At 39.8% G+C, this 12998-nt stretch overlaps 1 long non-coding RNA gene across 1 annotated transcript; it reads right to left on the bottom strand.

The window, feature by feature from the left end:
- Positions 1–5478: 5478 nt before the first annotated feature.
- On the bottom strand, positions 5479–8251 carry LOC134736907 (uncharacterized). Its single transcript, XR_010121384.1, has 3 exons — positions 8187–8251; positions 7018–7192; positions 5479–5726 (listed from the first exon to the last, which is right to left on the bottom strand). It is a non-coding gene; the product is annotated as an uncharacterized lncRNA (long non-coding RNA).
- Positions 8252–12998: the final 4747 nt, after the last annotated feature.

The following is a 12998-nucleotide window of genomic DNA, read 5'->3' as shown; positions in this document are numbered from 1 at the left end:
CTCTCAATAAATTAGGTATTGATGGGACGTATCTCAAAATAATAAGAGCTATCCATGACAAACCCACAGCCTATATCATACTGAATGGGCAAAAACTGGAAGCGTTCCCTTTGAAAACGGGCACAAGACAGGGATGCCCTCTCTCACCCCTCCTATTCAACATAGTGTTGGAAGTTCTGGCCAGGGCAATTAGGCAGGAGAAGGAAATAAAGGGTATTCATTTAGGAAAAGAGGAAGTCAAATTGTCCCTGTTTGCAGATGACATGATTGTATATCTAGAAAACCCCATTGTCTCAGCCCAAAATCTCCTTAAGCTGATTAGCAACTTCAGCAAAGTCTCAGGATACAAAATCAATGTACAAAAATCACAAGCATTCTTATACACCAGTAACAGACAAACACAGGGCCAAATCATGAGTGAACTCCCATTCACAATCACTTCAAAGAGAATAAAATACCTAGGAATCCAACTTACAAGGTATGTGAAGGACCTCTCCAAGGAGAACTACAAACCACTGCTCAATGAAATAAAAGAGTATACAAACAAATGGAAGAACATTCCATGCTCATAGATAGGAAGAATCAATATCATGAAAATGGCCATGCTGCCTAAGGTAATTTATAGATTCAGTGCCATCCCCATCAAGCTACCGATGACTTTCTTCACAGAATTGGAAAAAACTACTTTAAAGTTCATATGGAACCAAAAAAGAGCCCGCATCACCAAGTCAATCCTAAGCCAAAAGAACAAAGCCAGAGGTATCACGCTACCTGACCTCAGACTATACTACAAGGCTACAGTAACCAAAACAGCATGGTACTGGTACCAAAACAGAGATATAGATCAATAGAACAGAACAGAGCCTTCAGAAATAATGCTGCATATCTACAACCATCTGACCTTTGACGAACCTGACAAAAACAAGCAATGGGGAAAGGATTCCCTATTTAATAAATGGTGCTGGGAAAACTGGCTAGCCATATGTAGAAAGCTGAAACTGGATACCTTCCTTACACCTTATACAAAAATTAATTCGAGATGGATTAAAGACTTACATGTTAGACCTAAAACCATAAAAACCCTAGAAGATAACCTAGGCAATACCATTCAGGACATAGGCGTGGGCAAGGACTTCATGTCTAAAACACCAAAAGCAATGGCAACAAAAGCCAAAATTGACAAATGGGATCTAATTAAACTAAAGAGTTTCTGCACAGCAAAAGAAACTACCATCAGAGTGAACAGGCAACCTACAAAATGGGAGAAAATTCTCACAACCTACTCATCTGACAAAGGGCTAATATCCAGAATCTACAATGAACTCAAACAAATTTACAAGAAAAAAACAAAAAACCCCATCAAAAAGTGGGCAAAGGATATGAACAGACACTTCTCAAAAGAAGACATTTATGCAGCCAAAACACACATGAATAAATGCTCATCATCACTGGCCATCAGAGAAATGCAAATCAAAACCACAATGAGATACCATCTCACGCCAGTTAGAATGGCAATCATTAAAAAGTCAGGAAACAACAGATGCTGGAGAGGATGTGGAGAAATAAGAACACTTTTACACTGTTGGTGGGACTGTAAACTAGTTCAACCATTGTGGAAGTCAGTGTGGTGTTTCCTCAGGGATCTAGAACTAGAAATACTATTTGACCCAGCCATCCCATTACTAGGTATATACCCAAAGGATTATAAATCATGCTGCTATAAAGACACATGCACATGTATGTTTATTGTGGCACTATTCACAATAGCAAAGACTTGGAAACAACCCAAATGTCCAACAACGCTAGACTGGATTAAGAAAATGTGGCACATATACACCATGGAATACTATGCAGCCATAAAAAAGGATGAGTTCACGTCCTTTGTAGGGACATAGATGAAACTGGAAACCATCATTCTCAGCAAACTATCACAAGGACAAAAAACCAAACACCTCATGTTCTCACTCATAAGTGAGAATTGAACAATGAGAACCCATGGACACAAGAAGGGGAACATCACACTCCGGGGCCTGTTGTGGGGTGGGGGGAGGGGGGAGGGATAGCATTAGGAGATATACCTAATGCTAAATGACAAGTTAATGGGTGCAGCACACCAACATGGCACATGTATACATATGTAACAAACCTGCACATTGTGCACATGTACCCTAAAACTTAAAGTATAATAATAATAAAATTAAAAAAGCAAAACAAAACAAAACAAAAAAAACACTACCCCAGGCCGCACCTGAAATAAGTGACAGAGCTGAGACTGGAACCAGGACTATCCGGCTGTGGAGCCCACTGTCTTAATCATGATACCTTGTGACTTTTTGAGAGGAGGGCTCAGCAAACATAAAATTTAGATTTGGCAGAAAACATAGACATTTGTAGAGTCAAACACACATATTTTAATAATGATGAATATAAGTCACAAAGCAATTCCAAACTATTACACATCTACAACCCTGAGTGGTGAAAAGAGCTAAGAGGGTTGGAATTCCAGCTCTGCCCCTTGAGAGCTGTGTGACCTTGGGCATATCACTGAGTTTTTCTGAGCAACAATTTGTTGTTTAAATGATATTCCCTTTGGAATCCTGGGAAGGTTTTATGTCACTGTAAAACTGTTGCCAGACTTACAGATTTTGTACATAAATACCCAACAAGAATATCATAAAATATGTGCTCAGTAGATGATAAAATTGACATTTTCGTATTCTGTATTGTATTGCTATATCTTTGTACATGTTTTCCTATTACCTCATGTACCTCACAAACTCCTACTTAGCCTTTAAGACAGAAACTTGGGGCCCAGGATCCTCTGTGAAAACTTTTCTGTCACTCTCTCAAGCTCCATTTCATGGCAGAGGTTATCATTCCTACCTTAGAGCCATGATAGCACCTAGAGGTAGCAGCAGAGCTAAATAAGAGGTGGAGAACCTGACTCTGTGGCCAGAACCTTCCCTAAAATTAAAAGAGAGGGAAAGGGGATTGTAGAACAAATGAACAATCATTCATTCAACATTTATTGAGCATCTGCCAAGTGCCAGACATAGTACCAGGCACTGAGGAAGCAATGTTGAATACCATGTGGTCCTTGTCCTGGCACAGCTAAATGCTAGTGGAGGAGAACGACAAACCCACTCACTGATTAACATTCAGAGTGATGTGTGAAATCACACTGCAGGTGAGGGAAGTCTGAGGCAGAGCTCTTGGACTGCACTTTGGAAGAGTTTGGGAAGGTGAGAAGGGAAGGCGTGCATAAGGCATGAAATGGAATGGTGTATTTGGGAAACTGCAGGTTGATCAGAATGCTTCCGATAAACTAAACTGGGCACCTTGGCTTTTATCCTAAATGATATTGGAGCCCTCACAGGAGAGTAACAGGGTGATGTTTGTTTTGTAGATAAGTGTCAAATCCTTTCTACCAACCTGGATCATTCTATTTCTTTCTACACACATTCATTAAGACAGTATTTCTCCCAACATCAGTTTTGAGATTTCTGTTATTTTCTATCTCTCAGATATTGGTGAGTATGCAGTCTTGCCTAACAGAGTGGAGATTAATGTAGTCCAACCCTGTGGCTCCAATTACACAGAAAAATGTGATAAAGGAGTGATGAAAGCTGTGGAGGATTTCTTTTTCTGATAAAGGGAAATACCAAGACACTTAGCGGAACACATTTTATCATCTTGTGTTATTATCAGGAAGAGAAGGACTGTTCCCCTGCTCTATCAGCCAATTCTGCCACCGTGTCAGTGAGTAGTTTGCAATCGATCAGAGAGATGGTGCTTGAATTCTGGATGGCCCATCTCTGTCTGTCTTCTCCCTATGTGAGTAAGAAAGACTCTTTATATGACAGGGCCATCTATTAAGAGCAAGATTTCAGTATTCCTTTCTGTGATAAAGCAGCCAGAGACTGCTTTGGACTCTTTCTGGAATCAAGATATCCTACCTCTTCAAAGCTCAACACGAAGACTTACATCAGCAAAGATATTCATCTCAGAAAAGAATTCTCCTATAAGCCCCTCATCTGGATATCTTCATTTTTTAACATCTGCTTTCTTCTTTACCTCCTTGATTTGGTGTTTGTCTTGCTAGTTCACAGATATTGCTATTTCTGTAACCAACAATGAATTAATTTCCTAAAATTTAATAGGGTTTTAATAATAATAATGTCTTATCATTAGATAGCTTTTTTACTATTTAGAAAACCCTTTCACCACAAACCAAATGACCCCTCAGTTAGTGTATTTCTTAATTAAAATTGCTCTTCTCTTGGAGCTTTTCAGTAGTCCTGAATTTGGGTTCTAAGGCTAATTCCACCCACCTCTTGGCCAGCCTAGTGTACCAGTCACCTTTCACTAGGTAATGCAGTAGTAGTAAAGAATCCCACTATCCCAGTGGTTTCTAACAAAAGTTCATTTCTTGGTCATATTACCTTTCAGCTATAGGTTGGCTGTAGCGCTACTCCATATGTTTTCTTCTTTCTTGAGCCCAGATTGAAGAAGAAAATCTATCTGGGATATGTCATTCTTGTGTAGTGGGGAAAGGAGCAATGACAGAACCGTGTGATATCTCTCAATGATTCTGTTCAGCATACGTGCCTTCTAGCCACATTTTGCTGGCCAAAGGAAATCACAAAATCCAGCCTAATGCTGATGGGACATAGAAGTGGAACATTCTCACAGGAAATATAGCAAATAATTGGAAACATTAATATAATTTACTATACTTGGAATGCCTTGCTCATATTCACTACTGAAGGGTTTGTGGTGCTTCCAAAAAGAATACTCCTTTTTCTTTCCTGTATGTGTTCTCGACACCAAAAACCATGTTTTCCTCCATTTTTACCCCACCTCAGAAGCCCACCCAGTCCTGTGTCTTGGTCTTTTCCCTCCCCTTTGTAATCTGGGAGGGATAGTCTAGAAGAGAACGAATGATCACTGGTACCTGCAAGGGTTCCCTAAAAGTTAATCATGGCAGAAGTACCTTATTGATTTTATGAAAAGTTATTGGGTTTCAAAAAACAGGATAAGATTTCTTAGAATTTTTGAGCTAGAAGGAATTATAATTTTAAAAATTATCTTAATTTTGTAAATTTAAAAAAATGCTATAAGGGCCAGAGAGGTATATTTATTTGCCAGTGCTCACAAAGCTAGAAAATGATAAGGCAAAGACTACAACTCAGTTTTTTAAAAATCAGGCCTTTTTCATCACCCCAAGTCACCTAACCTGTTGCAGACAAACTTTAGCAAAGGTTTTGCCTTTATCTCTCACAATGTGCTGTGAAGAAGAGGAAATGTGGCCCAGATGATAGTACACTTGAGTGGAATTGTACCTTGTTGAAAGAATATACCCAGAGTACTGATTAATGTGTCCATACCCATTTCAAGGAGGTCTCTAGGAGTGCACTGAAGGAATACTCTCTAAGTCTTATCTTAGCCAACAAATTTTATTAATTACTGTGTCACAAACATAAAGATCACGCTGTGATAGTCACTGGCCCTGTTCATGAACTATCCTTGAACACCTGATAGAATTGCAATTTCTGATCTCCATATGGTTGGTGAGGCCATGAAACTAATTCCAGCTAAACAAAAAAAGTGATGTGTTACTTCCAGCCTGGAGCATCTAATTGCTAGTGTAGAACCTTCCAGAGTCTTCTTCCTTCTGCCATGTTTACCAGCAACATTGCAGGTGAAGATTTCGCTCGGCCTGACCCCTGGAGGGAAGAGACAAGAAGCAGAGTCCCAGCCAATCCATAATGGACATAGGACATAAGCAAGAAACAATCCTTTGGATTTTATTAACCACTATGATCCAGGACTTGATTATCTTTCAATACAGTGGAGCCTATCCTGACTGACTCTCATACTAACAAATATCTAATATTTTAAAAAGTTTAGAAAGATAATCAATATAATGGATGACCAATTCAGGGTTAAAAAGTATTGTCACAAATTGGTATTAATGGCTAAATGTGTCTAACAAAATAGACCTTGAAAATGCCAATGTAATTTCCTATACTTAAATTTCAGAAATCAATAGCAATTCATAAGTGAAAAGGTCTGTGACCTACAAGCTCAACAGGAATCAATATTGTACTTTGGGTAACAAAAATTCCAAACTCACTGGTAATCCGCATTCATAAAAATGTAGTATTTAGAAATCAAGGAAATTAATAGTCCTGTATGCCACAGAGAACACAACAAAAGCATCAGCTTCAGTGAATGAGAGAATAGCCAATGGAGAATACCAAGATGCTAGGGGAACTCGAACTATGACAGATATGGAGTTGTTAAAGGATCTGAGGTGGGTGGCCTAAAAAAGAAGAGACTTAGCAAGGACATAATGTTTTCTTTAAATATCTGGAGATCAGCACTGTCCTGGGTTACAGGAAAATAAAATAAAATAATAAAATAAAATAAAATAAATAAAATAAAAATCTAGAGAGCTGTAATGAGTAAGAAAGTTTGATTCTGTTTTACATCAAGGCCTGGAACAAAGAGTCACAGGACAAAGCTATAAGTAAGAGGCAGACCCTGGGAAGCTTCCTTTAACCTCCATAGAGAAGTCTCTCTTGAGCCTCTAGATAAGCTTGGCCTTTGTTGAAACAAAGATCACACTGAATTTGTCTATATGAAGATGGCAAGAAACTGTGAGGTTCTTCAGGGAAAGAATACATTATTTATCTATATTCCAATTGTTCAGTACACATTCAGTATTTATAGAATGAAGTTCAATCAGTATAAATGTTCAAACAGACTCCTACAGCAGTGGAAAGAGCACAAATGCCCATTGTTTAGGGAATTCATCCAGTGAGGCCAGGGCTGGAGGACATGACTTTCTAACAGTTGCTCTAATTCTGCTTCCAGCCTTCTGCAATTCAGCTAAGTCTTTCCTGGAGTCTGGCATTTAAAGCCCACCTCCAACTCATGTGCTCTGAACACATGGATAATTCGAGCTGTTTTTCATTCTGTTTCCAAACTCTCATTTGGTGCGCAGTCACTTACAGAGGACAGCAGACTTCCCAAGTCATCTGGAATGGGCCATGGGATTAAAACAAACATCTGGAAAAACGAGGCAACCTTGTGCAGATCAGTGAAGAGCTGGCCCATCTCAAATGAACAAAATGTTGTGGGCGAAAGAAGATTTCCAGTCATAGTCAAACAGAGTAGCAACAGACTCCTAGAATCAGAAAATATTTTTGGATCAGCCAAGTTTCAGCACCTCAAATTAAATCAGTGGGAACTCTATTTCAAATTCAAGATTTGCCTTTTAATGTAAAATCTGCAGAGAGAGAAATTTAGTTATCAAAGGAAACAGTTCTATTTTAGCATCATATTTTAGGTTGTTGTAAAGTGACATGTAGTTGAAAATATCTCAGGCATGACAGGATAAAATCGTCTTAATAAAATGTCCATCTGGGCTTCTGGTTTAAAGTGATGGATTGAAACCATATGTTTGTCACTGTTCCCTTCCTCCAAAACTTTCTAAAATGATATTACAAGAATTCAAAAAGTATAAATCTACAAGGGCAATGAATAGGAAAGAGACAAGAACAAGAGATAGGGATCAACAAATTTTCGGAAGTCAGAGAGTAGAAGAAGGCATTCGTGGGCCTGAGAAAGCTGAATACCAGATACTGCAGAAAAGTATGCCAAGAAGAGATGGCCCATTTGTGCTGCACAGCTCTGGAGAGGCTGGCAGATGGAGGGGTCTGCTTCCACCACAGGTGAGTGTAAGCCAGGGGGTTAATCAAAATCTCTGTAGCAAGCAATGTAATCCCAGGTCCCACCCCCATTCCTGAAGCCAACTACCTCTCCCACTCAGGAAAAAACTGGAGGATTATGACGTGAAAAACTGACATGGAGCAGCTGCTAATGTGGGGTTAGTAGGTATCATGAAAGAGGGCTATGCTGAAAACAAGAAAATTAAGTGAAAGTTTACATATCAAAATATGAGATTGCCCATTCTGCTTGTATCAAACCAGCTCCAGGAATACTTGACAGTATGTTCTTCCGGGCAAGAGAACAGTTTTCTAGAGAAACTAAACTGCCCGCTAAAATGCCTTATGGGCACAGATAGTTGAGTGTGTCCCAACAGAGAGGCCTGGTTCCCACCAAATTAATACATAGTATAATGCATGCACCTCCCATGGGTACTTAGGAATTCCAATCACCTGTTTAGAATCCAGTCTTAACCATAAGTAGACTTCTAAGGACCACCAGACATTTGTGTAAAGTCTACAACATGAAAGAGACCAAAATAAACATTTTTTAAAGTAACGCAACCCAGAAAAAATAAAAGAAAAATACAGAAAAAAAATTTCAGAAAACTGTAATTGATATCCTCATATATCAAGGTAAAGAATAAAGTGCAATTTTATAAAAGAATTGTTAAAACATTTATAGAAAAAGATGGAACTCTAGTCAATTACAAGCATAACAGCAGAAATTACAAATTCAATAGAATGGTTGAAAGAGGAAGTTGGAGGCTGGGCGCGGTGGCTCACGCTTGTAATCCCAGCACTTTGGGAGGCCGAGGTGGGCGGATCACGAGGTCAGGAGATCGAGACCACGGTGAAACCCCGTCTCTACTAAAAATACAAAAAATTAGCCAGGTGTGGTGGCGGGCGCCTCTAGTCCCAGCTACTCGGAGAGGCTGAGGCAGGAGAATGGCGTGAACCCTGGAGGTGGAGCTTGCAGTGAGCTGAGATTGCACCACTGCACTCCAGCCTGGGCGACAGAGCGAGACTCTGTCTCAAAAAAAAAAAAGAAAGAAAAGAAAGAGGAAGTTGGGGATAGTCTCTGGAAGGTGGACCAAGTGATGGAATATATGAAAAAAAAAAGAAAAGGCAATTAGAAGACCAATCCAGGAGATTCAACATATAGTATTATAGAACCAGTAAAAGAAAAAGAGGTGGGAGGAAATTATATTAGAAATAACACTAGAAAATTTTGCACAGCAAAAGGATCTGAGTTTCCAAATTGAGTGTTACCACTCATTGCTTGGAAAAATTAATGGAAAAAGGCATATTATTGTCACATTTGAGAACTTTGGGGATAAAGAGAAGACTCTAAAACCTACAAAAAAGAAAAACAGTAGTGATGTACCAGAGACTAAGAATCAGTATTGTATTATGTAAGGCAACACTGGAAGCCAAAAATCAATGCAACAAAGCCTTCCCAATTCTGACGGTTTTAACCCAAAGTCATAACCACACACGTTGTCATTTAAGTGTAAGTATGTGGAAAATGCATTTTCATATAGGTAACTTTTCAAAAAAAAAAAAGACTTTCTTTAAATTCCTTTTCTGGGAACCACTACATGTTATTCTCCACCAAAGTGAGGAAATACATCAAGAATTTTTTTAAATAGGGTCTAGAAAACAGGAGAGCTAACACAGGAAAGGGATAAAGGGAAGTCCCAAGATGACAGCTATGCAGTGGGTCCTGGAGAGCCACCAGTCCAGACTGTATCAGAAAGACAATTCCAGAAAGAAGGTTTCCAGGAAAAATAAAAACAAAAACAAAAAAACAAACTGGTAGAATATCTGGTGAGTTTGACTATGAGGCTGATATAAATACTAAAATGGATTTTTTAATTAAGCCAAAGAGGTTTTTTAAAAAACAAAATAGGAACATAAAAATGTAAGTAAAAGACAAAAAAAAAAAAAAAACCCTGCAATTAACAATTCCAGAGGAATTGATCACGTGTATTACTTCACTCAGCGGGAAAAAAAAAAAAAAAAAAAAAAAAACCGCTCCATTGGAACAGCTCACACAGTTGCTTGAGTGACTTAAGACCCAAGTCAAAAAAAGAAAAAAAAAAGATCCATGTCATTTCCCTTCTCAAAACACATCAGTGAATCCCCATGTCTTTCCAGGCACTCAGAGTTTTATGAACCTAAAGAAATTCCATCACTTTTCAATGAGTAATCTAAATTCCAGAGAGGTGACCTGACTTGGCCAAGTGTTTTAATCAAGTGAGGCATAAGCCTGAAAGAACTCAAGTTTCTGTCTTCTAATTTACTTCCCCTTCCACTTCCAGCCCAGATGACAGAAATACCATCTCTTGTTTTTATTTTTGAAATCACAATAGTATACAATTCCCCATTGGAACATACATTCGATTCCAAGAGCTATTTACTTATTCAGCTATCCCCTACCTGTTAAAAATGGAACACAGGATTATTTATTTGATATTGTTCTTTTACAACCTACAAAGAGATGAGAACCCGGAATGAGCTACCATGAGATGCTCACTGACCCGGGGGAGACTCTGGCCAATCTCTGCCGTGTTGCAGCACCTATCCTCCCACAATCCCAGTAAAACAAGGCATGAAGCAATGGGCAGTTTTAAGATAGATAATGGGGACAAGTGGGACCATAACCTCAAGTGCTCATGACTTAAGGCTTCTTCAGTGCAGCTCAGAACACCCACCTTCACTTTCCCATTCACTAAGCTTTCGGGCCACTGTTGCAGTAGATCTAGGAACACTGCCTTTCTTTCTTGGCATCTATTCGAACATTCACCAAATCTCTATGGGTGTCTGCTCTGGTGAGGCAATGGGCCAGCCTTCAGTATACAGTGGTGAGAGAGATAGATAGCCCTTCACAAAGGCTAAGGTCAAGAATCTAGTGAAAGTTGACAGAGTTCACATGCAAATGTGGAGAGTATTGGGTCAGAACCCGCCTCATATACATCAACATATACCCCATATCACAACCACAGCCTGCCTGACAAAACTTAGCCCTAATATTTTGAATCATCCAAAACAGAATGGGCTGCTGCCTTGGGGGTATCAAGTTCCCCATCATTGAAAGTTGATTGATCACAGGCAGAGGAGTCAAAATGCAAGTGTGATTTTAGGTGGTAAGGCCTGCCCTTTCCCCATTTCCAATGCCTGATGAAATCCTACTCCTCCATCTGGAGCAGGTTCAAATGTCCTGTCCTCAGTCACATCATCCTGACAGTTCTCGGCAGTGTTCGACATCCACACTCTGGATTGCTGTGGCTCTCTGATCTGTTCACTACTGTTTCTTTCCCTCGTGCTGTTTCTTGGCAGAAGCTGGCCCATAATTTTTTGTTTACAAATCTATTTCTTCACTAGAGAGAGAGGATGGTTTTTTCCTACTAGCAAATGCCTGGTGCATTGGAGGTGCTCAACCGGTGTTTGGTGAAGGAATAAAGCCAACTTTATTCCTCTCTATTCTACAACTGGACCATCCTTGAATAGTCTGCTTCCATGGCCTCAAACACTGCAGAGTAATCCCACTTCCTAATCTTGGCTTGTGCTGTTTCCTGCCTGGAATGCCCTCACCTCTCATTATCTCAACAAACATTTTTGAATGCCTACTGTGTGCCAGACATTGTGCCAAGGATCGGCAAAACACTTCCCTCCTCTCCTATAGCTTAGAGCAAAGGCATGTAAACGAGCAGATAATTATAAATTGGCATAATGAGTAGTGACGTGATAAGTAAGCACAGGGCATTGTGGGAGCCCAGAGATACTCCCAGCCCTAACTCACGAGGTTGAAAAGCCCTCACCAGAGGAGGTGGCATTGTTGCTGCACCCTGACGGTGTAGTTAGGGTCAGCCAGGTCAAGGAAGTGAAAAGAGAGTCTTGGGGGCACGCCCTTCCTGTCACCCTTCCTACTTCCTGTCCACGCCCTTCCTGTCACCCTTCCTACCTGTCCCACTTCAAGGCCCACCTTCTCCAGGAAGCCAACCCCAGCTTCCCCAGTAGCTTTGGCCCTCACTGAGCACTCTCCCTTGTACTCCTACATCCACGTGCTCTATGACTATGGTTCCAGTAATGAATTGGTACAGTTGGCTGTCTGAGAATTCTTCAAGAAAACTTGCTAAAAAAAAAAAAAGAAAAACAAGAACAAAGCACAGGTTTCTCAGTCTATTCCCAAATATACTGATTAAATTAGAATCTGTACTTTCTATGGGCTCCCCAGGTGAGTCTCCTGTCCAAACAAGTGTGGGAATTACAACCATACACCATTCCTTTTCACATATGCTACACCAAGCTATGTTTATTTTCTAATGAGATGTTAACGCCATTTTCTCACCTCTGTTTTTGATCTCAAAGCTGACATCAATTGTCTGTTATATCTACTGTCAATCCTGTTTCTAGAACAAAACTGTCATCAAAATAGGTACTCAATAAATATTTAAAGTCAGTGAAGAAAAGATATGCATGAAAGTCAGAAAGAATATTGCTGGGTATGATGGCTCCCGCCTGTAATCCCAGCACTTTGGGAGGCCAGGGCAGGTGGATCACCTGAGGTAAGGAGTTCGAGACCAGCCTGGCCAAAATGGGAAAACCCCGTCTCTACTAAAAATACAAAAATTAGCCAGGTGTGGCAATGAGCACATGTAATCCCAGCTACTTAGGAGGCTGAGGCAGGAGAACTGCTTGAACCTGGAGGGTGGAGGTTGCAGTGAGCTGAGATTGCACCACTGCACGCCAGCCTGGGTGACAGAGCAAGACTGCATCTCGAAAAAGAAAAAAAAAGTAAGAAAGACTAGAAAAAGATAGACATTTGGCCTTCAAGACTAAAATTTGTACTATGTCATTGAATAATTCTGATACATGATATTTATACAGTACTTTACAACTTATAAAATGTCTTCCCAAATGTTATTGCAGTTGATCCAACTACCCCTTGGGATGGGTAGGCAGGGCTATTATTACTATCATAACCACTCTAATTTATGAATTAGCTAGCCTAATTAGCAAATTGAGGCTTTGAGGTGTTAAGAAATTTGCTCAAGTAAGAGAGGGTCAAAACCAAGTTTTAAAAATCCGGAAAGCTCCCACTCATTTCTTTCTCACCTCACCACTTTTTCAAAGGATTTCTGTTAAGTACAGTAAATATGCTGTTTTCTTAGTTTAGATAAAGAGCAAAAATATTGGAGGTGGAAATAAATCTCATGTAAGAAATATACTTGTCTGTGAGATAGCCAGTGATGAATTTGT

This window comes from Symphalangus syndactylus, chromosome 6, assembly GCF_028878055.3.
Source record: "Symphalangus syndactylus isolate Jambi chromosome 6, NHGRI_mSymSyn1-v2.1_pri, whole genome shotgun sequence".
NCBI lineage: Eukaryota > Metazoa > Chordata > Mammalia > Primates > Hylobatidae > Symphalangus > Symphalangus syndactylus.
The sequence above is the reverse complement of the archived record's forward strand: the minus strand, read 5'-3'. Positions and strand labels throughout refer to the sequence as shown.